The sequence below is a fragment of the Haemaphysalis longicornis genome, unplaced genomic scaffold (assembly GCF_048455015.1).
Source record: "Haemaphysalis longicornis isolate Haplotype H1 unplaced genomic scaffold, Haemaphysalis longicornis Haplotype H1 scaffold_2, whole genome shotgun sequence".
NCBI lineage: Eukaryota > Metazoa > Arthropoda > Arachnida > Ixodida > Ixodidae > Haemaphysalis > Haemaphysalis longicornis.
The window spans coordinates 4,700,748-4,706,480 of record NW_027526295.1 but is presented as its reverse complement, the minus strand read 5'-3'; positions in this window follow the sequence as shown (position 1 = coordinate 4,706,480).

Sequence of the window (5,733 nt, the reverse complement as noted above, 5' to 3'; positions counted from 1 at the left end):
CAAATTAATCAAGACATATGTTCAGGTGTATTTTTCCAGTCGATAATACATGTGGGAAAAAAAAATTTCGACCGGTGTGTATAACGGGTGAAAGAATGAAAATGGTAATGATGAATATTATTTTGACGTATGTCGTGGTCTTGTATCTAGGCCAAGTTTGTAGCAAAACAACAACAAAAAATTTAAGGCATTGAGACTTCTTTTTTCCCTAGTGCTTCAATCGCACCAGTTTGCATGAGCTCATTAAGAGAATCCGTGCGACCATAGTTAGAATTCTGAACAGTGAAGAAACGTAAGATGCAAAAACTTTCTCCTTGACTAATGTTCGAATCCCATAAGCTTACATGATCTCACAAAGAGAATTTGTGCGATTATATTTAGAATAAATAAAGTCAACAGCCTTTCTTAGAGCCTTTTCAACCAATTCGATATTATTTCCTCTATAGGGGTCTGAGACTGTGCAGGCGTACTGAAGTTTCTATCAAATTAAAGTAGGGTACAAAAATAATCTAACTTTTGCTGGAGTATTGGTGAGTTTATGCTTTATTAAACCGACTTCACGACAAGATGAGGAAAGATTGTTTTTTATATGACTTCAGCTCAAGTTGCTAGTTTATACAATAGCTAGACGAGTACATTTCTGAGCTTCGGGCAAGTTTTCCTGAAAAAGGGTAAAAAAGTGTGAGTGGATTCTTTTTGTTGACGATATGAAGGGAGACTGCAGTCATCCGGTTTTAACCCCGTAGCCCACACATGACTCCAGGAGGGGATATTATAAGAAATAGTGAAATTGCCAATATATAGCGAAATCTGTCTAGGCTCATTTACAATGGAAATAATTCATTACAGAAAATTTAAAGGAAAGACCAAGGGCACTACCATGGGGACCATTAGAAGTAGGAGGAAAATGTCAGCTAGTCACTCCAATCCGATGAACAAGCAGTAACCCAGGCTGCAAGAAAGGAGCGGGGAGGGTGGGAGGCAGTATGTGAATTAATTTTTTGAAATTAATTTGGCCAGACGGCTGTTACCCCCCAGTAAGTGCAGGTGGTGGGACTGGCCTGCTCCAGTGAGGGATAAAAAAAAAAAAACTTCCATTCTGCTGTATGAATCGCTCATGCATTCTGGTATATGGCCAGCATATGCAGACGTGTATGGACGCCTGTTTTTACAAACCCCGGACCAGGTTCTAACCCTGTGCTAATTTGCAAACAAAATCTGTAGTGTCGGAATCAGCATAATTAACTGTAAACAAATGTACTTGAAACATGCAGCAAAGCGTTAAATGTGCCTAGCTGTGTTTTCTGTGGAAGTTATTTACTAAGTAAAACTGTTGACCTGGATGGGAGCCTTCGTACAGTTGTCCAGAAAAGGTAATCTCGTTGTAGAACACAAAGATCAAAGCCGGCATCGCCATTAAAAAAAAACTAAGAAAAGAAAACACCGCGGCGCCGGTCGGTGGAACTATTCCGGTTTTTGCGAGTGACTAAATGCGATCGCTGGCTGCCGTAGTTCCACAGGCGAGTAATCGCAAACTGAGTACGTAAATATGTGTTTAAGAGATGCGGACATGATGTTAAGGTAACAACTATGCTGCCGATATTCCCATACCAAAATTTTGTACCCTGCGTCACAGAATTTAAAATACCAGCACTCATTGCAGTTGACGAAAGAAGCGCTAACATTTGCCGCAACGACGCAAATAGACAGCCCGTGCGCACCGTATCAGAATGCGATGCATGCGCTGAACTATCGAGAGCTTGTTTCTGCGTAATCATAGAGCGCTGCTACGTACGTGGACGAATGTTACATCGCTGGGAGAGCGGTTATGCTTCAAAGAACAGTCTTGCTGCATGATATTCGGAAAAACGGGAAGAATATATTTTGCGCCGTCGCCGCTTCATAACCCGAGCCAAGCTGCAGCATCGCCGGGCATGCACGGTTTATAGGAAGCTCTCCATTGCGCTTGCGTCTACATAAACGTTACGGCTGCTGGCTGATTAAGTCTAGCGAGATCAACATATGCGCCATGCTGAGGGAAATAAACTCAAATTTTCTCAAATTACCACAATAGCTGTTTGAGCGTAAACAAAAAGTACTATAAGGTCGGACGAACCAATCACAATATTCTATTCAAGTGACGTGTTTGGCCCGACACTGCTGGCGGCGTCCGGCTCCCGAATGCAAAAGAAAATGGCCGCCCGACACAGACTCGCGTGTCGGACCGACAAGTCGGACCCGACATGTTGGATCCGACTTGTCGGACTCAAAAGAAAACGGGCTTTACTCGGATCTCCCGCGCCGTCGCCGTCCACTCGACCCCCGCGGGGGCCGGGAGGCGAGGGGCGCTGGCTTTCCTTTCGCCGTTGCAGCGCCAGAGCTGCCTCGAGCCGCTGGACGGCCCTGAGCTGGTTGCCGTGCTCCGGGGAGCCGATCAACTCGCGAATGTCCGGCGGGAGGCGGTCGCCTCCGTCGCGCGCGCACTGTTCGTCGCAGCCCCACATGATGTGGGCCAGGTCCGCCGGCACTCGCGCACGCACACAGCACCCGGTCCGCTCGTAGAGTTCCGGGCACACGTGGCGCGCCAGCGCCGGCGTGAGCACGGTCTCGGTCTGTAACTGTCGCAGGAGCACCGCCTCCTCCCGGGACAGGCCGGGGTGTGGAGGCGGAAATGTCCCTCTTTCGCGTCTGTACCACAGGAGCACTTCGCCGTAGGCGACGAGGGGCTCCCCTGCGTCTTCGTCGTGGTCGTCGTCTGCTTCCTCCCCGGAGTCTTCCGGGGTTCGGTCGAGGCGGGGGGGGCGCGGTCCGGCACGTGGCGAGGACTCGGGCCGCGGCGTCCGCCTCTTCGTTGCGGTTGAGCTAGTGCAGTGGGGTTATTGTTTGGGTGACCAAACATTGTTTTTTTAGTGCATCTGTGGAGTGCTTTTCTTTTTTGGTGGTGGGTGAAATGTAATGCCAATGGAATGTACAAACGTAACATGCTTTGAACATCCCTCTCTCTGAAAATACAATTAAGGTGCTTTTAAGTACAGAGTTTACAAGAATTTTTTTGTCCCATAAATACGAAGCAGCGATGTTCGAAACTGAAGTTGCAACAAAGTGTAACTTATTGCTCTCAGTTTCATGTCCCATTCTGCCTTCATGATGACAATCACCACAGCCATTATGTACAGAATTTCTTACCTGCTGGATACAGATGTTTGCCTTTGCTCTATTTTCTCGGTTGAAGAACTTGCAGGGTGTGAAATACTTGCTGTGTTTTCCGTGCCAAATATTACCACAATAAAAGAATAGTAATGCTTAGAGCCATGCATCGGTGGAATAACTGATTGGAACGTACCATTTTTGTGGAAGTGAAGTGCTGACAGATGCACTCACAACGGCTTTATACAAGCTCCTTGACTTTATAGGTGCCTTGAAGCATAACGACCAAGTATAATGCATGAAAATCTTTTGCTCATTACTGTAGTGTACTACAACCAGCAAATAGGCAACTAAGTTATGCATCAGCTTTGCCTTTAACTGCGGTCATTCACAGTTTCTGTAAAAGGGACCAAACCTACTGAAGTTTTACGAAGAACTACGTGGAGTTCATACACATTCTGCTACATCATGCAAGAAGGGGGCGAAATGGAGAAAGAGGTACATTATTTTTTATACGCTGCAAACAAAGTGTCATCGGTCACAAAGCAGAATTAAAACTTCGGTTGGAATGGCAAGCGGGGCCTTATAAATTGCCGCACTGACTTGCGACTCAATTCCTAGGTATTGAACTTACTACGCACATACAGCGTTCATCAAAAGTGACCTAGAGCCAAACTTCTTTTGCGCCCGGTATTCTAAAAAAACTTGCAACTTTCAGCGGCTTGTCGGGTTCACCACGGGTAAAGTGTCCTACAGAACAGCTGTTCTTTTAAAAAAGTCACAGTCTCTTCACCGCCGCGAACGATTGTAAAGCCTTTTGGGTTGGCTTTTCGCGTCTGTGGCGATTTCTGCACTGTTATTAACATTTCCGTCTGAGATGTGCCAGAAACACTCTGTGCTGAAGTGTTGTACTACAGACCGAGTCCACCTTCTTTCAAAATTTCAGCTTTGATATCCAGAGCTTGCGTTGGGTTTCCGGCTACGGAAAGCAATGCAGGCTAATGTCTGATGTGTATTTAGTAGATTTACACTGCCCCACTGCGCATAACTTCCCCGTACATTAAAGGAATCTTGTTTGACCGACTAGTGCCTCATAGAAACCCATGCATTTTTGTATGTTTCCCCTCTATAGAAATTTGACCATGGCGCCACCTAACTTAAGCGGCGCCATGTATAGGACGATTACGTCACTGATTGCTTATGTTCTGCTTACGCAAAAAACATGGCCAATTTCCCAGGAATTTGTGCAGTCCATGCAGGAAAGAAACAATATCAAGGACCGACTCCCAACAACGTTTTTATTATAATACGCACAGATCTATAGCGGTATCCTGATTCCCAGGGCCAAATATTTTCGGTGATAGGCATGTAGACACAAAACTAATAAAAAAACCTGTCACGATATTGCTTGCTTTAAAGGCTTGCTTTACACAAAGCAGAACATGCATTCATTGTTTTTTTTTCTGCCTGCATTCACGTACCCTATAATATTGTGCGGCTGTGCACGAAAAACACTGGCACAATTTCTGTGATTTTCTGCTCCTTCCAGGCGCAGTAAAAAAAAAGTTGCGAGCTGTTAATAGTATTCTACTGTGCACATACTTGCGCGTCCTTTGTTACCTCTGCGTTCAGTGTTCGAAGGTCGCTTCAGCGTCGTCGGGAGCTTCTTCCTGAGAGAACGGCGCTTCGAACACGCATTCGCAGGGTCGAGGTAGCGGGCAGTACCTTGAACCTAAGAACCACGCCGCGCTAAAGCAACACCATCAGGGAAAAATCTTCCGCGGGCACGCAAACGTTGCGGTCACACATCTTCATCTGCCTGCCCAGAAACGTCCTCGAAAGCAAACTGTGCCCGTGCTACAAATCATAACAAGCGGGGTCGAAACCGACACAATTTTCAGCAGGACATCACCGACTAAAACACCGTACAATGAAAATTGTCGAGACAAGGTCGACTCGTTTGCCTGAACGTGCACCCAGACTACACCGCCATAATGGGTCTGAACTTTAAAAAAAAAAATCTCATGCAACGTCACATCCTGTTTTCTGCTATATGACGTCATTTTAACCGGCTAATCAGAGTGCCGCTCCTTCTGGCCTGATATGCTTGTTCGAGAATAAGGCCCCGAAGGCGGATTATATAGACCTGTGCGCCGCCGCGCGCGCCGCCACTTGTTTTTATCACGCCATCTGCGCCGCCGCCGAAGTTGGCGGAATGCGCACGCCGCCGCCGCCGCCGGGCAAAAATTGCGGCGCGCCGCGGCACCGCCGTATTTCTTTTCTGTTAGGGTAGCTCGCTGAAGGGCGATTCTTCGGAAGAACGAGTGAATATGAAAGAAAAATGCGCCAATCCACTGGAAGTTGTCGTTTCCCCCTATGGACGACATGCCTATCTCAGCGGTGCTGTTCGTCGTGGAATAACCGCGATTCACCATGAATGAACAGATCATTTGTACTGTCTGCCTGGAATCAGCCATTCTGCTGCTCACGTGGGGGAGATTTGTATGGTCCACAAAGTAAAGGTGGTTCTCCCTTGTTTCTCCCTCCCAGTCTTCCCCCGTCCGCCCCACCAGAGTTCATACCACA